The sequence below is a fragment of the Octodon degus genome, unplaced genomic scaffold (assembly GCF_000260255.1).
Source record: "Octodon degus isolate 3935 unplaced genomic scaffold, OctDeg1.0 scaffold00085, whole genome shotgun sequence".
Classification (NCBI taxonomy): domain Eukaryota; kingdom Metazoa; phylum Chordata; class Mammalia; order Rodentia; family Octodontidae; genus Octodon; species Octodon degus.
In genome coordinates this window covers 6,535,245-6,560,367 of record NW_004524661.1, presented here as the reverse complement: position 1 = coordinate 6,560,367, position 25,123 = coordinate 6,535,245, and the positions used below count along the sequence as shown (strand labels likewise).

The 25,123-nt window shown below is 41.3% G+C and overlaps 1 protein-coding gene across 7 annotated transcripts in view; it reads left to right on the top strand.

Annotated features, from left to right (window-relative positions):
- Tenm2 (teneurin transmembrane protein 2) overlaps nt 1-25,123 on the top strand; it is a 935,290-nt gene that overhangs the window by 471,670 nt on the left and 438,497 nt on the right. The gene's annotated exons all lie outside the window — the stretch shown is intronic.

Genomic DNA, 25,123 nt, shown 5'->3' with positions numbered 1-25,123 from the left:
ATAGGCCAGTTCTCTCATTTTGTGTTAGGGCTTTGAAGTCTGATGCTTTCAATTACCTACCAGGCCTGGCATTTTCTTTGAATAAAACACTTACCAGGTATCAAACCCACTTGTGTCCAGTTTCTAATACACAAAGTGCCCTATTAATAGTTTGCTTCATGTAGATTGCCACCATACCAGGTTGAAGCCCGGTTGCCACAATAAATAGAAGCAGTATCCTACAACCAGAATAAATAAAATTATTCTTCATTTTCTATATATTTAACCTCTAGAAACAAGTGATAGGTCTTTTATTTTAGAGTATATTTTACAGTGAAGACTTCCTGAATATGATTTAATTCCTTTCTTCCCTCCAGAGGAATAAGATTTAAAACTTTGTACTTGTACCCTCGAGAAATGGCTCAACAAAACAGTCAGAATATCACAGCAGTGAAAACAACATGCTGTATTGTTTCAGAATCAAGATCTGCCTCTTGTGATAAAGAGATTTAAGTTCTCCCTGCTCACTGAGCGGGAGCCAATCCAAGCCACGGAGTGTATTGAAGTGATAGGATGCTTTTACGTTTAGCACTTGTGTGTGTGTGCTCCATGGTTAGAAATTCTGTTGGAGAAATATGGTTAGACTATTTTGACAATTTTTAACCTGCATAAATTGGATTTTTTAAAGTGCATAAATTGATGTTCTGCCTACTTGGAGAATGTTTTAAAGATACCAGGACTTCAAAGAAAAACAGAGAGAGTAAATCAGATGCAAACATCCCTGTATCCATCCTAGCAAAATTAGTTTAGGATTTCCTAGGGCAATGCTGAATTAGGATGACGTGGTGACATCAGGAAAGTACTGCTGCTGATCATCTTTTCTTGTGATGGGGAGAGTTAGGGATGGTAGCTAAGTAAAAGTAAGCTATTTTAATATCTTGTAGGAATCAGTAAATGACATATACTTCATAGAAATTTTCTCAGGATATAAGTGAGAATTCTTAGTGCCCCTGATATTGTCATAGAAAATTCTGCCCGTTCCTGGTCCCTGGGAATTTGGGGTGTCGGGTGGCTTTTCTTGCCCTTGCTGTTTTTTCCTGCCTTTCTGCTTGGTCATCAGATATCTTTCTCCTTTACTGCAGGGTAAATTAGGTCTAGGAAACAGTTACATGTATTAGACATGATATCAGCCCCAAAAGCTAAAAGCATTTTTTTTAAATGAAACCAAAGAGATGGAGTGATCTGCTTGATAATAAAGCTTAGCTTTAATGCCAGCTCCATGCTGTTACAGCATATTACTAAACAGCAAGAACTGTGGCACAGATGTTGTGGCGGCCATATTTTACACCATCCAAAAGGTCATGTCGCTTGTTATTACATTCAGAATCAATATTAAGTGAGCGTTCCAAATTTCAGCTGTCAGTTGAATTTATTGCTGCAAACCAAAGCTGAAGGGTTCTCGACTGTGTTTCAAGCAAGCTAACAAATTAACTAATATAAGGGCATGCTAGAAGAAGCTGGTGACCCACATGCCAACAGCAAAAGCTGGGTTCTTACATAGCTGTAAGAAAGAACTGTTCCAACTGCCAATCAGAAGCAATTGCCATGTCAGTAGTGGGAGGAAGGGATGGATGGAAAGGAAGGGGGACTGAAGGAAAGAAGAAAAAGGAAAGGAGAAGGGAAGGAGGGAGGAAATAGGAAGGAAGGAAGGAAGGAAGGAAGGAAGGAAGGAAGGAAGGAAGGGAGGGAGGGAGGGAGAGAGGAAAGGAGGGAGGGGGAGGAAAATTGAAGGAAGAAAGGAAAAGAAGGAAGTCCTTCAGTCTCAGGTGGATGAGATATCCTGAGGAAAACTTCCTTAGATAAAACGTGGTAGCTACATATTTATCTGATGATTCCCATGGTCACAACCCCCTTGGCATTTTTTTTGCTTTGTCAAATTTGCCCAGGGTCTGGTTGTAACATATTTAATAGTCTTCCTAAGCCCTGTACCAGAAATCACGGAACCGAGTACAAATTGCACTCTTGTTCATCTCACCATTTGTTATGTAAATAACTACGTTAGTGAGAATTTTACAGTCTGATTATGAAAATGCACAAAAATACCTAATAGATGGATACCTATTTGAGTCGTGAATGGATATTATCTTGTCTTCCATCCCTACTGTTTACTATGCTGTGTTGGAGGAAGTCGGGGATCCCGACTTCCTGCAGGTCATACCCACCCATCAGATCAGAAGGGGCGAGTAGGGTCTCAGAAGCACCTCATCCATGCACCCTGCACAGAACAGGCAGCGAGGAGGAAGGTGGAGGGCTGTTGTCCACAGTCAGCAAGCCTATGCACCCATGAGTTTCTTTTGATATTAATTTTAAAACGGATCCACAACATGGCCAGTGTTCTTGGTACATTGCATCTGTTGAAGAATGACTGTTGTTCGAGTCTCAAGTGGTCCATGGGTCGTGCGGACACTCCTTTAGGTGTGAGCTCTCATAAGGCCACCTTGGCAAGCAGAAGTTCTGTCCTGAAAATGTTCAGCCAGAGTTGAAAAATAATCCTTTTTTTTTTTCTCACATATTCCTAAGTCTCTAGACTGCTGGTAACACAAGATTAAAAATTTAACTGGGACCCTTATGTATGACAAAATATTCATGACAAAAAAGTGTTCCCTTTTGGATATTTCCCTTTATTCTGCCTTCTGCTACAAATGCCAGTTGTGATTTTTAATTGACTTTATTATGAGTGTTGAGAAAAAAAAATCTGTAATTCTAGTAAATAAGTACTTCAGTCAAGGACTATTCATTATTCAAGATTCAATAAACATTTTTTGAGTACCTACTCTGGGCATGTTCTATGTTCAGTGCTCAGGGATAAAAGATAAACAAGGCATGGTCCCTATTCTCAGAGACTGGGTGAGAAACAGGCAAACCCAAGTCAGTACCTTACAGTTGGAATGTGTATAGTTTATAATTTGGTTACCTTAGGCCCAGCAAGTGTATCTCTAGTAATTTATCCAAACAGAACACAAAATTATATTTAAATAGATATTAATTATATCACAATGACTGACAGCTAAGGAGGTACTCAGTGACTATTTATTGAATCAACATTATTATGCATGCATCCAAGAGCAGAGATTAGGAATTCCATGTGTATAACAATGAGTATTTGTTAAACATATCTACAAATTAAAACATTTTGGAAGAATCGTACTTTGAAAAATAATTTTAATGGCAAAGAAAAGCTCTCCTAGATGTACTGCTAATTAAAGCAGTTATGAAACAATCTATCTAATGTGATTTTTGCAAAAAGAAAAAAATATTCACTTTGTAGCAGAGTGTTCTTCTTTCTTCTACATGACTAAACTCAGTGATTGATGGCTGAACTGAAAAAGTAAAGCAAAGAGTCATAAAAATCAAACTATACATATCCAAATATTTCATTTTAACATATATGTGTGAAAATATTTTTCCCCTCACTTTTCTTAAACTGCAGTGATCTTAAGGGACTAAGACAATATTTTTCTTTAAGTGTGGGGCTGTTTCTTTCTTACATAAAACTCCTGTTTGACAGTATCTGATCTTCTATTTCAGTTCTGTAAAACAGAGCACGCAAGTAAGAGCTTCCCAAAGAAGTCTGAATCCTGAAACCTTCCAGGTTCTTATACATCCACCATCATTTTTTTTCCAGTTGTCTGCACACCTAATCTGACAGCACTGTATATAGCAATTTGTATGCATTGATTTTTTTAAAGCAACAAACTTTTAAAAAATGCTTTATTTTTACACTTTCTTATTGGTGCTTGCTATAGTCATCTGAATTATAAAATTAGATTAATATAAAACTGATAAGAACAGGTTTGAGAATAAACACAATTCCAGAAGCAGACTTGGGGGGTGATTAAATAGTAGCCTCGGAGCTGCTGAGTAGGGATGTGTTTGTGTATTTGCAGCAACGCTGAGCTAATCTTACAAGCCAGCCAAATGAAAGTCAATTAAGGGAGGTTTCAGTGTATATAAGTTAGCAGAGAAAGCAAAGAGAATGTCTGAAAACTAGATACCACAATGTGAATAGTGCTTATCTGTGAAAGGGGAAATTATGAAGAATTTGTACTCTCTCTTTTCCTGCTTTATTCAAACTCTTTAAAAAGAATAAGAATGCCTTTTAATACAAGTTATTCATTTAATTTAATTTTTACAAACATTTTAAAAATATTATTATTATTTAATGTCTCACTAGGCAGCTCAGACTCCTAATGATCCTCCTGTTTCCAGCCTCCCCATCACTGGGATTACAGGTATGCGCCATTATGCCCGGACTCTGGCCAGCTCAGCCCGCCCTGGGGATGGGGCTGGTGCAGCATGTGGTGCAAGGGATTGAACCACGGTCGCTACACTTGCCTAAGCTTGCCTAAGCAGGTGCTTTAGTCCACTGAGCTATCTCACGGACTGCTAATTTTTATAAATATTAACAAGTAAGATGCAATGTGCCTAGTGCTGCGCTATGAGGTCTAGGACTTAAGAAGTCATGTGGCCAATCAGGTAGCAACACTGGGAAAGTTTGTTATTCTATAGACTAGTATCTACAGTACCAGTTTATGTACCTGCAAATGCAGATAGGACTAATAATTTTCACAGCTAAGGTTGTGGTGAAAAATCAAATAGCAAGATCTCAGCAGGGTGCCCAGCAAGTCAAAGGATTGCATGTTGTCTGGGTCTTCCTGATTATGTTTCCTATGTCTTTAAGAGGCTTAATTTTTAAATTGGGAATCAACACTTAGCTCTGTGTATCATTTGCAGGAAGCATGCAAGTAGGTCAGTGATTACATGAAAGCATATGTGTGCATTTGATGCTGGATTGGGCCTGGAAAACTATTGGTGGTGCATCAACCCTGACCCTTTGCCTGCTTTGTAAATAAAATTTCCCTGGACCATGGCTACACTATTCATTTACATCCTGGCTCTGGCTGCTTCTGAGCTGCTGCAGCAGACAGAGATGTTTTAGCAGAGATCGCATGGACTGCGAAGGCTAAACTATATACCACCTAGCCTTGTTATAGAAAAATTCCACCAGCCATGCAGTAGGGGAACCAGAAAGGTGGTGTCTTATAGACTGGACTAAAAAGACAAAGTTTCATGTGCTAGAAAGAATTTCAAAATATGCAAGGAAGAGGACACCCCAGATATAAATCTACATCATATAGGTATGGATTTTGCAGAAACCAACAAGAACTGCTGATATAGAAGAATGTTGCAAAAGGAAAGTAAATAATAGTTTGGTTGAGTAGGGGAAAGACCAATAGGAAACTGTCAAAAGCAGCAAAAGTATTATTGGTCTAATTTGTTGGGCAACAACAAGATATTCCAGGCTGTTAAGCAGGACAAACATCCACGTAACATGGTCTAAAGAAGATTACTTGACAGTGGTATGTGCAGGAATTGTGGTCGGTAGACCCATAACTGGAGAGTAAATAGGCACCTGTTACAGGAACAGGGTTGTGAGGAAACAGTGTCTCAGCATGACTGGTGGTGGGAGAGAATAGAAAATTAAATTTCATATAGTTCTTTAATCCTTATAAGAATTACACGCCACATTCTCACAAAGAAAACACCATGGGTTTCTTCCCTGGAAACAAGCACAGTAGTGCATATAGTCAGCAGCAGAATTTATCAGCATTAGCAAAATAGCGTGGTCTTTTCTACAAAGGGAATTAAAATAATAGCTTTAAAATAGAAGAGTTAATCTGAATAAAAACCTAGAATAGGCTCATGATGCTTTTATTCAAAAGTCCTAGGTATCTGAATATACATATGTGGGCCATGCAACCTTTATTGTGGGGAAGCAACCTCAGGCTGTCTTTTTTTAATATTAATTTTATTGAGAAAGAAGTAGCAATAAGACAGTTTCAAAACAGTAGGACAGTTACAATAATTAATACATTGCATATTGCTGTTGTTGTAGTAGTTATTCATAGTACAAGATGTAGATATGATATCTTTTTTTTAAGGAAAAAAATTAAGGTTTATTGAAGAACAAATGTTTGTTCTAGCCGAGTCTCTCCTGAAATGTAAGATCTTACCTTGCTAGTTGTCATTGTCTGATCGGACCTGCTCTCAATTTAGCCCTAGGCTAATAGGGTAGGCAGGGCTAATGCCTATGAGGCTTTAACCCAGAGCTTCTGGTTTCTTTAGAGCCTTTTATTGTGGTACAGGGCATCAGGGTGGTGATGAGGTAGAAGGAAGGAAGTTTTCATCTTCAATGTAAAGTGAAAGCAAAAGCATCCGGCACACCACTTATCAACCACCACATCCAAGGAAGGCAGCGGTAGACAGTAACTCTGCCTGTGGACCAGGTTGTATTTTCTGCTACATCTTCAAGTAAACTGCAACCATGAAAAATAACCCAACATCAAGGATGATGTCAGAGGAAATGTTCCCTGCTCTGCTTACCAAAGGCCCCTCTGATTTAAAGGGGTTAGGTGAGTAGATGAGTGGATGGCCCGTAGTGGCCTGGACTAGACCTTGTGAGATGCCCACGTGAGCTTTCCTTATATCCAACGTTTCAGAAAATTGAGAGGCTTCTGGGCCGGTGAGACTACTACAACAACAGTGTTTAGCAAACTAAACACCCGCTCAGGTAAACACAAGACCCGGGTTTGATCCCCGGCACCACATGCCACACCGGCCCCACCCCCAGGTGCACTGAGCTGCCACTGAGACAGCACAGGGGAGGCTGAAAACAGGAGGATCTATGAGTCCAAGCTGCATAATGAGACCCTGTACAAAACACATAATATATATACTTTAAAAAAAAATTGGGAGGTTCCTTACACTGTAGTCTCTGTGAGAATGCATTCTTCCTATTGTCCTATAATAGTGATTTTATTAGCACTTACTGTTTATTTGCAGTCTTGACACCATATACTTTGAATAACATCAGCTAGGGCAAAACTATAGGAATAAATGACTTTCAGAAGATGTACTGGTCGTTGGCCCCAGCCCTCTTTATGTTGGAGTTAGCTGGTGTACCTGAAGAGAAAGAAGGCCTTTGGAAATGCTTCTTACATCCCCGCTTTACAATGAATACACATGCTGCTCAGAGATTTCATTTTCTTCCAAGCACACCTCTCTAGACAGATACCTCCAACAAGCTGGGACAGTAACAGAGAGGTGGGCAGAGGGAGGCATCAGAACTTCCTTATAATTTAGCATGAGTGGCCTTGAGACATCACTCAGTGCTTCAGAAAGACCAGAATCATCTTCTCCTGCCTTATGGCAAACACCAAATATTGTAAATTTATAGAGATAAGAGGAAATTTCCCTAACTAAGAATGGGACAAATGATGCTTGTGACCCTCCAGGTAAGACTAGGTGGATCACCGAATGCAAAGCCCACCCATTGTTGGCCCTTTTTCCTCTTTTGGTTCCTCTTATAACGTCAAAGAGAGAGGCTGCATTTGATCCTGCCATGTCCTGCATCTAATAGAGTCAACCCTCATTACTCATCGACTCCATATTTACAAACTTACCAGTTCAGAACAGTGTATTTGTAACCTCAAAATCAAAGCCAACTGGGATTTCATGGATCAAGATGGACATGACCTAGGCAGGAAAAACTTGAGTTGCCCTTTTGAGCTCATCCTCAACTGAGGTTATACAGCTTTGTTGCTTTAGCTCTTATACCATAAACAAGTCCCTTTCGTGGTCTACTTAGTGCCACATTTTCCATAATTTTGTATTTGTGTTTGGTCCTTGTCTGTCTAAAACAGTCCCTCAGTACACTGCCTGTGTGTTATCCAGTGATCCTCGGCACAGGAAGGCTGTGGTGTATCGTGCAAAGAACATGGATGTGCTGCTAAAGCTTTGCTCAGGCATGGGTTGGTCCTCTGCTGGCCATGAGATCAGTGTTAATGAATCACCCAATGGCACATATTAAAAAGGCATCTTTAAATTTCAATCCATGTGGAAGAAAGCTCTGTATTTATCAATCAACGCAATGGTGACCGGAGATTTATAGGTACCTAATCTCGTATTTTCCTTAAGAACAGCAGTTGTTCTCTAACTCAGTGTAGGTGTTCACTGACTTGGTAAAACCTAACTACTGTAAATCATGAGGATTGGCTGCACTTCTTACAATTGATTGGCAATCGCACTTTTGGAAGAATTGGCAAATAGGCTGTTTCCCCTTATTTGTTTCTCATATTCTGTATTATTTGTTTGGCTGTTGGCTTCTTCTGATGGTGTAAATACTACTGTGAAGTTTTCTGGTGTAACAACATAGTGATGCAAATTTTTTTTCAAGAATACGTAAGTGTGATAACTGAGTTAATCTAAGAAAATAGTAAGTAAATGAGGCACAGATCATGTATTACGGCAGACAGCAGAAAAGCTAGTTTACAGAGCCTTGGGACTGAAGAAAGCATTCATTTCTCCCTCTTCTTACTTATTGGCTCTTGGAGGCTGCCCTGTGACAAAAAGCAGGTCTAACAAAAGTACTGGCACTTGTGTGCTGGGAATCCAAAGAAAAAATGAAAGTGATTAAGCAAGTTCATAAACATTCTTAATTTTCGTTACAGGCTTTGAAGATCTGTTATATGTGAAAATCATTGAAAAGATTATAGGCACTTTCTATACTGGGGTCTAAGATTTCTTACAATTAGTGTCGGGTTTCTGAATTGCCGTTAGTGACCCAACTCATCAGGTTTGGCCTACAAATCAGTGGCTCAAGCAAGCTGGTCCCCCCTCACCTGATCAAAATGTTCCCCCAGGCAGCCGTGGGGGGTAGGAAGGGACAGAACGTCACAACACACAGGAGCTGCTGCTTCATTTCTGGTTTGGCTCTGCACATCACATGGGCCTTTACCCTGCTTTCTCACATGTGCAAGTGAAAGTAGGTTTTTGGCACTTGGAGCAAAAGATGTAAAAGCATACAAAAAACGTACGAGGAAGCAGTCAAAGTGGAAAAAAAGAGTAATTAAAGAGACAAAAGTCCCCTTAGCTGCCTATTGGGTACTTTTTTGATCTTTTCACCAAGGAATTAGTAGCTTTTAATTTTCCCCACCTCAGCTTAAAACACTGCTTGCAGAAAAGAAATGAACATTATGGGAGGGCTGGTTTGGATTACGGAGCAGATGTGGGTCAGTCAATCAGACAGCTGTCAGCTTCAGTGAGTGCCGGGGCTGCTCGCCTGGCTGGCTGGCTGGCTGGCTGGCTGGCTGGCTGGCCGGCCAGGCTCGTGCTGGACCATGGTCTCCACTCAGGAAGTCGGCACTTGTACTCACCTCATTTCTGATCATCAGATGCACACCTGCCCTTGGCTTGCCTTTTCTCTGATCATTTGGCTGACTCACTGCATCTGCTGCTTGAAAATGAGGCCCGGGTTGCTTAATTTTCCAAGCACAGTGAAAGGACAGCGCTTTTGAATTTGACTGCAAGCTCTATTTCTGCTCTCTCCATGAAAGATGAAACATTGATCGGCTCCCACTGAAAACAGGATTTCTTTTCCTCCCTTTTGTTTTTATTTGTTTGTTTTTTCCTCCTTCCCTCCAGGATGGTTGTATTCATCAGTACATGCCGGTTCAGCCCAGTGGGCAAGTCTAAGGGGAAAGGGTTGCACATTAGTCTAGAGGTGGTAAGCGCCAGGCTGGAGCAGTGCAGGGCACGCGGGGGCTGTGTTTGTAGGTGACCACGGACTGCTGCGGGGCAGACCCAGGCAGCGCCAGCAGCAGAGCCCAGCACTGGGGAGCGCAGTACAACATTTCAGAGAGAAGGGTTTCTGAACCCCGGCTTAACAAGCCCTCGACAGCTCCAGCTCCAATCCCCAGGAAACTCGTTAATGCAGTTAGATGCCACGGCTGTGTGCACTTAGGACAAGGAGAAAATGCAGCCACTCCGGATCCTGGATGCCAAAGCAGCTCCTCCGTTCATTAGCCCGTCCTCTCCCTTTATGCCGACCTTATGGAGATGCTCTTGGCCTTTGGAAAACTTGTAGAAGGCTGATGGCACATCACCTCATTGTCTCTAATGTTGCTGCTGTATCAGCCAATACCCGAAGGCCTCGCTGCCTGCCGTCCAACCCTTTGGTCATGGTGAGAAATCTTAGGAGTACAGAATGCCCCAGGGACTCTCCTGTCGAGTGGGAGTGGTGCTGGAAGTCACCGAGCCAGCCATGAGTGAAGCCAGTTGGTCTCTACATTGATGAACCAGGGAGTTGTTTGGAGCTAATACCAAGTAAATTCAGTTGAGGACAATGGACAGGGGTCTAACAGTACCAGAGTTACAGCAACAGTCTTAGCATGGGCGCTGGAATTGCTGATTCATATTCTGACTCTGTCACTGAAAAGATTTTAGTCTTTGGACAAGCAGCTAAATATTTTAAGCCTCAGTTTCCTCTTCTGTGAAGTAGGGAAATATAATGAAATATGCCTTTTTCCTGTCCTTTCTTTTTTTTAATAAGGAAATAAATAGAACAATGTGTGAGTATGATTTACACAGAGCCTAGTTCCTAGAACATAGACAGTGAACGTGGCTGCTTTCTTTCCTCTTCCTTCTCTTCTTGTGGTTTGGTCATTTATTTGAAGTAGAAATAACGTTTTGTTTTATTGAAATCAAGCACCCTTTCATTTTAGGGTAAGTCATACTGAAATAATGTAGAATTTAAATATGGTCACACCTATAGGCATAAGCCAAAAAGTAACAATTCCCTGCTTTACATAAATTTCTGCTTCTAATGCAAGCTTGCTTTTAATCTCCTCCAGCATATGGAGTTATGTGACTTTCAGGTGCCAAAGATATATAAAACTGTGTTTTCTTCTCCGCCAGTCAGAGAATATAAGCTTTCACCCATTTGCATTTGTCATTGTAATTCTTTTGTTCCGTAAAGGGGTGAAAAGAAGGTTAAAAGGGATGTCATCTATTAAAAAGAAATATCAAAATGTATACCAGTATCTCTTCAGAACATCACACAAAATTGAGAGTTTGTGTTATTTGGGTTTCAGTTCAAGGTAGAAAATCTAAAATACCAGCAAAGAATGATTTGTGACTCCTACTCAATTTATTCAACTCCAAACTATTTCAATAAATCTGGGAACTCATCTGTATCCTGGTAAATTAAGTTTTTATTTTTCATTTTGAAGGAAATAGTGCCAGATTGATAAACTTTTTTGAGTTATTCCCTCTAAATATATTTAATCTTCATTAATGCAGCTCTGAATGGTATTTTGAGCCAATCTGAAGTAGCAGGAAATTTTTTCTCATATTTAATTCTTAAAATAGAATTTCTTTTCTGTCCTACTACACAGTCTGACAAGGCATGGATGTGCAGAAATGTTATGTATACACACAGCTTTTTCCTCCCATTCTCCTACCCACGGTTTTAGCCTTGCCGATCCACATTACTGAATAGCACGTGTGAGTTAGTGTCATCCCTGAATTTTCTTTGTTTCTCCCCTTTCTCGTCGGCATTGCATGGGGGGAATAAATCAACTACAATTAATATGCACTTCATTTGGTGAAATTGTTTTAAAGGAGTTTATCTCGGCCTCCCCCTTTCCTTGCTGATGTAGCTAATGAAACAATATGCATTTCAATTCCAAGGCTCCCTAGATTCCAACCTAGAGAGTAGCTAGCACACAATTGATTTCCAGCCCTGCAGGAAAAGGGGAAACAGTACAGAAGTCAGATGGATTGATCGTAGAGATACAGGCCCTGTGGGATGCTTCGATATCATCCGTGTCTTGAATGTATGCACAACCCCACCATCAATAAAGACATCCCCGGGACAGTAGCTTTCTGGAGTCCAGAGAGCAGTTTGAAGAGGCAGGTGTGCTAGCCAATGATTCAGCCCTGTTTACATCTTATCAGCCATAATAAACTGCCATATGTACAAATTCAGACAAAAAAGCAAACCAGTGGCATAAACGTTAAATGGGGCTACTGAATCTCCCAAAGAGAACTTTAGGCAAAGTGTAGCAAACATAATTGTTTAGAAGCAGCAGGTAAACTAATATGCTTTTATTCTCACTTCACCATGACACCTGCCTGCTTTCTTTGTGTTATAAAGAATGTCATGGGTTTGAGGGCAAAATTGTCCAACAGACCATTGCATGGGTCAGCCTTTCTCTCCAGCCTCCCTGATGTGGACCCTACCTTAATTCCATTCCTGGTTTACCAAAAGAGGAGATTCAAAACATGAGAAGCAACTCCCACCCTCACCCAATCTATCAAACTGAGAATTTTTCAAAATTTCACAATTTTTTTTGTCCCCGGTGCCATTACCAAATGCTATGTTTAAAGTTCAGCTTCTGGCTTTGAAAAACCAGCTTCTGATGCCTCTGGTATCAAGTCTCTGTGGAACACTACTGCGGTACCATATCGGACAGGATTCTCTGTCTTATAAATGACAGAAGCCGAGCTCCAACTGGCTACAGCAGAACTTGAGGGTGAAGTCATTGCCTCACATAACAGAAGAATGGAAAGGCTGAGGTGGTGGCTGGGTCTTGATGCCAGAATGAGGCCAGGAAAGCGTACTCTCCATGCTCTGTTTTCTCTGTTGGCCTTCGCTGGAAGACCTCCCTTAAATGACAAGATACCATCTAATAGAGTGAGGTTTGCAAATCTACTTGCTTATTAGCCTGACTTTATGGTAGAAGAGCATCTCTGTTTTCATTAGAACAAACAATATTTTCCTCAGTTTGAGTCTCACTGAAGTAACCTGTGTCATGGGCTCCTTCCTAAACCAATTGCTAGGAGCAGGAGAAAGGAATAAACTATTCAGGAGGTGACATCTCCCCACGGGACTTTCTAGATTGAGAATGAGAAAAGATGGAGATACTGGTCCAGATGAATGGGTTGTGGTAGTAGTCAGGCACAGAAAGTAGGCAGCAACCATGCTTTCTCTTCCTACTCTGCTCAGAGCCAAGAGTTTTAGGCTACTAGGACCATGTCTCAAAGCCCTTGAGCCGGTGGGAAGATACATACTGAGAATCCACACAATTTCTAATGGGTCTAATGAAAAAGGTTAACCCCTTTTGCTATCTTTTCCTCTATTCTTTAACATACTTTACTGAGCACTCACTAAATATTAAGCACTTTACTAGGTATTAAATATTTACTAAACAGCAAGCACTTTGCTAGACCGTAATAAATCACATTGCTCTATTGTATTCATGCAACTATCTTGCAAAGCAGGGATGATCATCCCCAGTGGACAGAAAAAGACATCTGAAATTCCAGGTTCTAAACAAGGTTTAAGGAAGCCAATAAACTCCACAGATAGAGAAGGGATCTGGGGGAATAGACAGGCAAATTACTAAGCCAAGCCTTGTCTTCAGAAGAGCCCTTCCTTTGTCAATGTTGCCTATTTTTAAATTCTTCATCCTAATTTTAAAAAGCATTGATGCTTACTTCTTTTCTGAAAAATCACTTGGCAAGTAATTAACTGATTTTACTGTTTATACAATTGCAAATGGCAAAACTCCAACTTAATAAAAGAAAATGTACTGACTGAACTGATAGAATCCAGGTCTGTCAGAGTCCCCAGGGTACATCTCTGCCTTCTTACTACTTAAGACTGGTCCATCCTTTGACTCTGTGTGGATATGTGCCACGCTTTCCTTTCTCATTTTGTTTAGATCCTGCCTCTCCCCGCAGGCAGCTCCCAATAGTCATTCTCTCTTCCAGCACTCTCTGGAGAAAAAAGACTGTCTTTCCTCTTCTACCAGTTGTAATATGCACCCTGCAGTCGACTCAGGTTGGACCTCCCTGACCTAGCCTGCATGGCACACCTACTCTTGACCCCTCTGGCTGGAGGGATACTGCACTTTGGCCATGATGGAAACTTTTGCTTCTTGGAGGGGTGATAAGCCTTGAAAACCGTGAGGCTCCACATGTGGTGAGATATCTCTTGCTGAGAACCATATGCCTGCCATCACTGGCTCCTCAGTGAGTTAGGAGAAAATATGTGTCTTATTTGCCTCGCAATCCAGTAGCCAAAGGTACAGCCTTCCCATGATTCCTATGGGGCTCTGCTTTGCTTAGACCATTAGCACTGGGCCATCACAGGGATAGTATATAAGTTACAGTGTAGACTTTCAATTTCAAATGACAGTTCTTGGTTTCTCATGTTGCCCACTTTTGTTTTTTATATGACTTCCAAAATGATAGCTTAGAAAATAATTTTATGTTGACATCGTTTTAGATTTTCATGACAGCAGTAGGTGAGTCAAGGAGTTTTTGTTTTGTTTTGTGGAAAGTGGATGGAATCACCTTATTTACAATGTCATTTAAGACACACACATAATGGTTACATATCCTAGTCCTGATGCCAGGATGGATTCAGATAATGGCCACTACTGAGCAGCTAGGCCAATTACTGACTCTAGGCCAATTACTTTAGTCCAATCTTCTCCTTCCTAAGATTTTTTTGAAGGTGAAAATTGAAGCCATATGTAATAGGTTTGAGCACAGTGCCTAGCTTGTGGCAAGTGTTGCTTTTCTCTTTTCCAAATGATTTACCTCCAAGGCCCCTTTAACTATGAAATTCCTTGAAACATGTGAAGCGCAGACTAATTTACAATAAAGGAATGCTTAATTTTCAAGCCATTACTGTGATGCTTGTGTTACTAGAGATTGTTGAGAGCGTATGCAAATCATAATGAAATGCTAAACAAGATTTTAGAAATAGGAGAAATATATAAGTCCTCTGAGAGTACAAGTGGTAAAGCTCATCGCAGAATGGTTCTTCCACATCACTTTTCATGTAGGTTATTCATTAATGAAGGCAGTGCTAGTTTTGGTCCCAGAAAAATCTGGATTCTCAGTGAGTCAGAAGAAAATATGTGTCTCACTTGCCTCACAATCCAGTAGCCAAAGGTACAGCCTCCCCCACGATAAATGTGGAGCTTTGCTTTTCTTAGACCATTAGCACTGGGTCATGACAGGGGTAGTGTTTCTTAATTATCGGTCCAGAAAGTGACACACATTACTATTGTCTTTCATGAAAAGTGAAGCAGTGTTCCTTGATGCAGCAATAGCCAGGAAATGGGGCCCCAGCAAAAAGCACTATAGTGGAAGATTGGGCGGGTACAAAACCTTTCCTGATCAAGTTGAGCTTCTGGGCTACTGCCCCCTTCCCTAGACTGTTCCACATGGTACAATGGTCTACGACTCTCGAGAGGACTTCTGTGTCATGCTATCTCTTTAAATCGGACTTCCTCCAGGATTTTCAGACATGCATAGCTTGATTCTCTCCATCTCTGTGTCTCTTTTAGCATTGCATGCTGTGCCCAGCATGGTAACCAGTTTATAAATATTTCCTAACTGAATAAAGGAATTAATGAAACATAATCAGGATAGTCCCCTAAAAGAATATGTAGGCAAAGCTTCCCAACCCCTTAAAATCTATACCTTCCTTTTCCTACTCTAGCCAACTTGTATGTTGTCAACAAAAAGTGGGTTCATTACAACTCTAATAATATAGGAGGATTTAGGAGTGGGGCATTCCCGAACCCAATCCAGTACAGGCAGCCAGAACCTACCAGAGGCCGTGGCTGCTTTACCTTCACTCCAGCTCTTGGCTTATCCACGAGCTAAGGCCATACCATTCCCTGGTTTATGGAAAAAGAGCTGGAGATAATCATGAGCAGGTTCAGGGGACCATACCAGCTTTTCTTCCCAAGCACATGGGGTTGCTCCCTGGTCCAGGGCCTGTTGTCTTCTTGGAGGGCTGGATAACTTTAATGTTTTGGGGTTTTGTTGTTGTTGTTGTTGTTGTTGGTGGTGGTGGTGGTGGTGCTGCTGCTGCTGGGGATCAAACTCAGAATCTTGCACTTGCCAGGCAGGCGTTTATGCTGCTGAGCTGAGCTGTCTCCCCAGCCTAATATCTTATTATTAGTGATTATTATAGCATCCACACAAACTCAGCTGAGCTGTCTTTGTTCCTTTTTGATTGTGTTAGAGTCCAGCCAGCTACCTTTGACAAAGCAACTTAGTGCATGTCTCCATTCATGTATTTGCAAATCTAACAGTATTATTTGGTACCTCTTTCTGACAGACAATTTAGAGAAGTCCTTAATAATGTGCTTCCTAGGGCAGGGGAAACAGCTCAGTGGCATAAGCACCTGCCTGGCGTGCCCAAGGTCCTGAGTTCAATCCCTGGTATGGTTAAAAAAAAAAAGTATCTCCTTTAAAAAAAAAAAAAAAAAGAATGTGATGCCTACTGTCAGACTTCTTTCTTTCTAATTCTGGCTCAATGTTTACCAGCAAAATTAACACTTTAAGAATAGTTTCTATGCCAAAGGGCTATTATTTTTAAAAAGTGCTTAGCACAAACTAGAGAGATGATACATATTTAATAAATGTTAACTCGCATTATTTTCATTTTAATTACTCAGGTATTCTTGCTTTAAGGTTTTCTGTAAATGGGAATTGATCCTGTTATAGTTTCAAGATAAAGGAAGAACATCAAGGAATTTGAGTGCTTTCTTTGCTTTAATTTGGCTCAGCTTTCTGAGTGTATTTTTGTTATTAACAGACAAAATAAAAAGCTGGCTTTAGAAAAAAAGAAAGAAAGAAAGATGCTATGAAGCTGTGCCCTGGCTTTGATTCCCGTACAGGGCGTGCATTCGTGTCAGTGCGATTGCTCTGCATGGATTGACGGCACAATACGGTGTTTCTGAGGCTGTTTAAAGCAAAGCGCCCGCGCGCGCGCGCACACACACACACACACACACACACACACACACACTTCACCCTGGCCGGTCCACAGCTGGCAAAAATGGGAAAGACTAAGCTGGTGAGCAAAACTGTTCATACAGGCCAGAAAATTTCTAAGCTAAAAAAAGGAACATGCCCACTGAAATTCTGAGAGCAGAAGTTTTATTTGGATAAAGCGATGTTCAACTCTGCATGATTCCTACTTAGAAAATGCACACGCTTGCCTTCTCCAACTGCCAGAGCATCATTTTTAAACGCAGGGAAACCAACATAGAGAGAATAACGGGCTTTCAGGAGCTGTGTGCCCAAGAGCAAGCCTAGACACACACACCAAAGTACCTGCAACCTTCAGAGCAGCAAAGAAAGGAGCTTTTGCTGCAGCCCCCGATCCCAGTCCTGTGGAAATGGGCCTTGCAGCACGGACTCACAGAGAGGGAGCGCGGCTGTGAACAGAGGAGGCCCCTGTTTTTCCTACTTATTTTTCAGGACCCCTTTCTCTGAAGTTCTTAGAGTCCCACAAAGGCCCTTATCCTGGGTCCCCAAGCAGTCATGTTGCCATTGGGCAAACATTGTCTGACACCGCTTCTCCATCTGAAGGCTGCTCCAGTAGCCCACAGTGTTTCTCCCATCCCTGGTAGAGGAGGTGTGAAGTGACCACAGAGTCCCCTTCTTTGTAATCCAGTGACTTTCTCTTTTCATTTTTACAATAGCCCTTAGAATTAAGGTCTCATGGCCAACCAAAACCCTGCCAAAGTTTCAATTTCTCTTTGTCTACATACATAACTGCAGTCGAGGATGGGTGTGGCTTGAGTCAAAAACCCCAAGTGTGCAAGCAGGAAGCCTTGGTGATGGTCCCAGCATCTACTGGACAAAGCACCATATCTTTGACAAAAGATCTCTACTGTGTTAGCTGTCCTATTTCAATTTTTTGCATACTTTTATTTTCCTCTGTTGCACTTTAAATTCCTAAAAATAGGGCCTATATTATAGGACATGTACATATGAATAGACTTTTATATATCCATGTATTATTTGTTAATATGCTACATGTATGTCTTACATATGGAAATATGTGAGTATTCCACAGATTGAATAGCAAAGTGCTAGAATGTCTACATGGTGAATTCTTCATAAATACATATTGAGTAAATAAATGATTCTGTGTATGCATAACACATAGGAGAAAATCTTCAATCTCCATATATAATAACTGAGTCTCAAATCCTACAATTGCGAATCAAAAACAGAAATGTAATGTTGGTTTCATTCCTCTGCTAACATTTAAGGGAGCAAACCTGTTTTATGAGACCTATACAGTAGTGCTTCAGAACATTTGGATTGAGCAGCCCATGATTATAAATAGAGGTCGCCCAAATTTCCAAATGCTCTTGAAGTGTCACAGCCTCACATGTGAGCCTGTGACCTGTGTGACTCAGGGTCCTGGGGGGTGAAGCGAAGTTGGGAGAAACACAGGGAGCCACATTCTGCAACTCTATATATTGTTACCTCCGATAGAGAGGACGAATGTCACTTGTATTTACCATCCAGTGTAAGAAGCCCTTTTTCTCATGGTAAAGATAAGAGGAAAATATTTCTCACCCCAGTGCCTCTCTCAAAGGCAGACAAGCAGAAATCAGGTCTAGGGGGCTGTCATTTCAATACCAACGTCACTCCTCTGTGAACCTGCCTACATCTTCCAGCCATGGAAACTGCAGACCTTATAAAAATAGTAGTAACCTTGAGCCTCTAAAAGGACTTCTTCTCCATTCACATTTTTCCTTTAGAAAAATAGGCCAGGCCAATTACCCTGTAACCTCCTTGGGTCCACTTTTGCTACTGGCTTGAAGTCAAGTAGGGGGTGACAGCGCACCTGGTGGCACCTGATTTGGACTCCCGCTCTTCAGGACACAGCCCCACACTATGCCTAGCACAGGTGTCTGAACATGTCCCAACAGAAGCACACATCAGGCCACAAGCTTCTTCACAGATGCTTGTTGAGGGTTGCTGGAGACTTGGAGACAACCTGTTTTGTCCACCTCACTGACTATAATAGCTCCTGAGGAGCCACAAAGAGCAGTTGCATCTATTCTCAAATTTAGGGACTTCCTCCATCCAGAGCTGGTGTTTCACACAATAGAACATAATGGTTCCCTGGGAATGGTTGCCAGAGGTCATAGAAATTTGCATGCAGGTCGCTGTTGCCTGCTTTCTCTTTTCAAGCGACTCATTTTTATCCCCATGAGGTAAGAATCTGTTAACAGGCATTCACATGATAATATTTGTAGCAATGTGTTCAAGACTATGAAAAGCGTTGTGTTGCAAGTCCAGCACCATTTTCAGGTTTCTGCAGCAGCTTTCTCTGTGGAGGTCTCTGCCCCCGATTTCACATTTGACTCTTCTTTCCTTCTGTCCACTCTGCTGCAGAGAAAGCATGCAGGGCAAGAAAAGCTTTCTGCACCCACACTTCCTGGATTCTGAAGAACACTGCGAAATACATGTTCCTTCTGCCTTTCATAAGTACACGGGGGTGAAAGAGCCTCTCTGTGCTCTTAAAGCCCTACAGGGCTTCACCCTTTATGGGTGGAATTAAATCAGGGTCTGAAGTTAAATATCATTACCTCCCCTTCTGAGCTGCTGTGGAGCAAGCTGGGCTTTGAAATCGCCTAGTGCAACTCTGGACTCCGCTGATCTGGAGCTGGTGACTTCTCGGAGCCTCTGTGTGCACATCTGTCCAGCGAGGTTTCTAATCATGGCTTCATGACATGAGTGAAAAGGACTTTTGCAGCTTACAAGGAAAAATAGCTCCAGGCCTTCTCTAACCATATACAATAAGTTATGAGCATTTAATAAATACCTATTATTATCTCCCAAGTTCTACCTCTTCTTAGCCATTCTTTCCTCTTTTTCTTCTTTTCTTTTCAGTAAAACCATGTGTAAATAATCTATTATTTCTTTAATTATAATTTGTTCTCAACAAGCATCAAGAAGTGAGCAAGTGTCGACCATCTGCAATGCAAAGCGTTAGAATCCCGCAGCACAGAACTTTCTATTACTCTTCGGGTTCACTTCTGTGTGTGCCTCTCTGCCTGCTTGGAAAGGAATATTAGAAAAATGTTAATAAGCCCTAAATTTGAGGAGTAAGAATAGAAAAATGATAGACAGTAAGGAATATCGCTTAGGGCTCCTCTCCCCAACAATTATTATTCCTGAATATTTAAATTCTATTTCTATCTGCCTATTTAATTGAAGAATATATTATGGGAGATATGTCACCCACTGGTCCACTCAGAAGCCAGATAAAATCTAAAGCTGCTGCTACAAATATGCATTACACAAATGCAACAAGTGGTGTGTTTTTGCCAAATAGAGCACCTGTTTGAGGGGGAAAAAAAAACTTTCCTTGAGCATGACAAATCACACTTTTCTTTTAAAATGGTTGCTTCAGCTGGTGAATTTTAAAGGAAAGTAAGTCTTTTGCCCTATCAGCTTAGAGGAAAGGAGCTGGCTACTAGGAAGGCTGAACCATCAATAATTACTCTACTAGGAAAATTGCATCAAGAGAGATTCCTAGCATGCATTTGCTATGATTTTAGTGGGAAGGAATCAGTAACACTGTTGGTTCCTTCCATGTTGGGTCACAGGTTGAAAGGGGCAGAGCACATAGTGGAACCTAAGCACACAAACTTGGTTCTTTCCATGATTCTGGTCACAAACTGAATTGGATGAGAACTGAATCAAATTTCCCTGTAAGGGCAACGAGGAACCTAACCAATGAAGTTGATTTGGTTCTTATCCAATTCAGTTTGGGGCCAGAATCATTGAAACAATTGTGTCCATAAACCAAGGTACCCCTGAATATGATAAGGCTAAATTTTGTGGAATAAAATGTAAGCTCTGGGGCAGTTTGAAGGAAAAGAAGAAAAAGCTTCATGTGAAAAATGATTAGGAGTTAGAGCTGGGGCAGAAAGCTGGGAACACCATGGAAAGGAAAAATTGAACAGTGCTGAGGACACCATTGTTGAGAGGAAAAAAAATTTAGGCAAAGTCATGCTGATGGGAATTCAGGGGCCAGATTTAGTATGGGCCTGGATTGCATCCTGACACAGGAAATACTGATGAAATCCAGAATTTTGCATGGTATGGATAATTATAAAAGGACAAAATAGGAGATAAACAATAGTAAGCAGGGAGATAGAGTTTGTGTGTATGTGAAAATGAGAATGGGATCTAGAGACAGAGGGAAGAAGGGAAGGAAGGCAAATAAAGAACATTAAAATATGCCAAGTACATCTTCCTACTCCCTAAGATAAATGTAAGCAATGTGCACTGCACACATGTACCAATAAAAATTTTTCTTTAAAAACTCTGAAGTTTATTTCCTGGTACTGTGCCAGTGTTAATTTCCTAGTTTTTAGAGATATGCTACAGTTTAGGGAGAAAGACATTAACATTGAGAAAAGTTAGGGAAGGTTACATGAGAACACATCAAATTATGTTTGCAAGTTCTCTGTACATCTTAAAGTATTCCAAAGTAAAAGTTCACTTTCTAGAATAAAATCAAGGATGTGGATTACTCAGTAGAGGAATTCATTCAGCTCCCCTGAAGACTGGATAGGTGAGTGGAAATTCCTGCCAAGATACAGAGAAAGATTGGTCTGTATTAGTGAGAGACTTAAATGGCAGGCTGGAGACTGTGCACACTTGTAGGGAGGTACTTTTGTTTTATGTTCAGGCAAAGCAGTAATATGAGTGGACAGTTGAAGTGTGCGGCATGCACAGATTGCGAGACAGAGTGGCACAGATAGATAATTTAAAAGTTCCTTTCGCAGGAAAGAGAACATATTTATTCTTTCCTTCCACCTTTTCTGAGAATATCCTAATGGTGGTGCATGAATTCTATCTATTGTCAGGTGATCTGAACTCATAAGTAGACTTTAGAAGGGATCTCAGAAAGAAATTCACATCCAGTTGTGTTAGAGTCCACTAGAGTGACCCAGAGGACAGCCTTCTAAGAAATTCTCTTTGTCAAAAAATCCAGAGTAAGGGGTTAGGGGTGGGGCAGGAATAACTTGGAGGCAAATGAGAATGACAAGGTAGAGGAGTCCAGAGAGTAAAAGGCTCCCCAAAAAAATGAGGGTGGGAGAGAATTTCTAGGAGATGAATGCGGACAAAAATTAAATGCAGCCAAATACATCAAGGTTCGCAGAAGTGAACCTTGGAGGTCAATAATAACCATCAGGAGTGTCACCAAAGTGCTGAAGACAGACACTCATTTTTCCCAAGATTGAGAAAAAAGGAATAGTCACTATGTATAAATTATTTCTTTCGGTGTATGAGAGATAAGAGGTCAAATAATCTTACGTGGAGATATCTGTCCACATAAGAGTGTGTTTTGTTGCTGTTGTTACTACTGTCTGTAGGGATAGAGAAAATGATTTTTGTGGAAGCAGGAAAGGAAGGAACAGGAGAGACTATGAATGTTAGAGAAGTAACAGAAAGGTAACAGTGCAAAGCAGATCGAAGCAGGGCACCTGCAACGGGATTGGTTCTTTTCTTACCTCATACCATCTTCTCTCTCAGCCGGAGCAGTGAGAGCCTCCTAACTAACCTATTCACATCTACTCTTGATGTATTCTCCATAGTGAAGGTTATCATGTGTTCACCAGCCCCTTTAGAAAGCTTCTGTGAGCTATTGCTCTTTGGATAGAGATTGAATATCCTATAAGAGATTATACAATCTAAACTTTTGTCTTAATCTCCAGCATTCTCATCCCATCTCCTTTCCTGGTCCCCTGATTCCAAGTACGCTGGATTGTTTTCCGCTTCGTACAATAACTGTGGCCTCCTCATCCTTGGGGATTTTGCACACACCCACTATTGTGCCTTGCTCTTCCTTTCTGTTGTCATATCCTCTCTGTAGCTCTCAGGATCCTTGTCCATGCCCAAATGAGGCTGTCCAGGTCAATCCTCTATTTACCCACTTTCCAATATCTTTTTCTTTCAAAGCATTTATCACAGTTCACCGGGCTTGTGTGTGTTTATGCCCAAGGCTGGTTGCTAAATGTTTATCACCACCCTGTAGGTGGGACCAGCTCAGGACCACAGGAAAGCCACACTTCCCCCATCTTGGCAGCCTAGAAATGATAACTAGCATATTGTTATGCTTGGAATCTAAGACGTTACCCCCCAACTTCACTGCATTGGAAGGTTTGTCGCCAGGTGATAGAACGTCAAGAACCCATGGATCACAAGAGCTCTGTTTTGTCAAGGGGATTAATCCATGAATAGTGCCCAGTTGTATGGACTCACTGGGGTGTGGGCACAGTGTGAGAGGTGGGCCCCTGGAGACAGCCTGTGAAGGCTCGATTTTGTCCCTTCCTTTCCTCTCTGGCTCTCTCCTCGGCCTCTACCTCCTGGCAACCCTGACACAGTTTCTCCTCCCAACCCACCTGCCATGCTGCTTTCCCTCACCACCCGTCCACAGCAACCCAGTCAGCAGATCGCAGGCTAGAAGCCCTGAAACTATGAGCCAAAGCAGGCCTTTCAACCTTGAAGTTGTTTACATCAGGTTTCTGGTCACAGCGATGAAATGCCAACTATACAAAAATGAGATGTGTACATCTGTTGGAGGTTTTTATTAAGATAGGCTGTCTGAGCCATCCAAATGTTTTGGTGGCATCTGTGGGACTCTCCTCTCTAGCTGTCTTGCAAAGTCCTAAGGTAGCTTCAGCCAGCCATGTCTCCCCCAAGGTTAATTTTTTTCTCATTCACACTATCAATGTGGCATTTGCTGACAGAAGTCATAAAATCTGTACTCCCCACTGGAGCTAAGCAGGGGTCTGCTCTTCAGTTTGTCACAATCTCCTATTCAATACCAGGCAGAGGAGTTGTTAGTGCTAATAAGGGAGTAGAATCTCTACTTGTTATTAATCTTAGCCTCACATTGACAGTTGTCTGATCTTGTGCTGTGTTTAGGACTCGGCAATTGTTGAAATTCAGTAATATGTTCCCTGGGTTGTCAGACCTACTGGTTCTGAGCCAAATTCATCCCTGGCCCTCCAGCCTGACACCTCAGTACATATATGGGAGGTGCCAAATAATCCCCAGAGTCCTGGCCTCCTTTTTCTTACAGAATCCCACTTACAGCTTCCCTGCATTAACTAGGAAAATGGCATCCCTTGTAATGAGTGGAAATATTTATTCCCTTTACCTGAACAGCTCTTAGAAGCAATTAGCATTTAGGGAATTTCTTGTTTAGAAATAATGTATGCATGAAATTACCCATTATGGACTAATTTGAAACTGGAAGATAGATGCTCATTTTTCCTGTGGTAGCACCTGCAAGCATTTGTGGGAAGGGGTAATAGCTGTACGATTGTGAGGCCTTGTGTTCCCATCATGATGGAAATGGTAGATAAATGGAAACTCCTTTAGCAAGGAAGCCTTTCAGAGGTCAAAGAACATGTTACTTTCTAGTGGTACTACTTACCTGTCATTCCATGTCTGAAGGTTGAGGAGGCATAATTAATTCTAGCACTGCCTTCAGGATCTTTGTCCTGTGGTCACTGTCTAGGACATAGAGAATGATACTACATGTCAAAAATGGAGCACTGTGTCAGAAAAGCGAAGAGGAGGAAACTTGTTCCTGACTGACAGCTCCAGAGTAAAAAAATAAATACATAATCTTTAAAATTAGTCGAAGGAGGAAGCATGAATTCTGTGTAATTATTTATGACATGCTTCCACCTAAGCTGTGTGTGCTTGAATCGGTTCATTCTGATCAAAGGGCGCTTCTGGAACTATAGATGCATTTTACACTATGTGCAATGACACAACTTGAATGTTCCTTGCCAAAAATGTGAGGTTCTGCATGATCCAAAATCTGAAAGCTTTGAGCACCGACATGGAGCCACAAAGAAAAATTTTCACACCATGAACCTTTTAGTTTCATGCACAAAATCAGCACAGTATTTTATAATGTTACTCTTGGGGTCTGTAAGTAAGGTGTATAGAACTTAGGGCCCATCCCTAAGACATCTCATGACATATGTGTAACTATTCCAAAATCCGAAGAAAAAATGATTAAAAAAATCCAAATCACTTCTGGTCCTAGGCACTTTGAATGAGTGCTGCTGAGCTTATAAAGGTAAATTTTAGTGAGTGACTGTTAAATCGAAGGAACTATGTAAAATGCTTTCCATGATTTATTTAGTCCATTGAACTGATGACCGAAGCGATCCTCGTGAAGGTTCAACTTATTCAAGCTTATTCAGCTCACATATGAGATAGCTAGCCACAGAAGGTGGCACACACTTGGAATCCCCAGTACTCTAAGGAACTGAGGCAAGATCAAATGTCCAAGCCTACCTTGCATGACTTAGGGAGTTAGTAAGACCCTGTCTCACAGGAGAAAGAAAAACAAAACAAAAAAGAACCA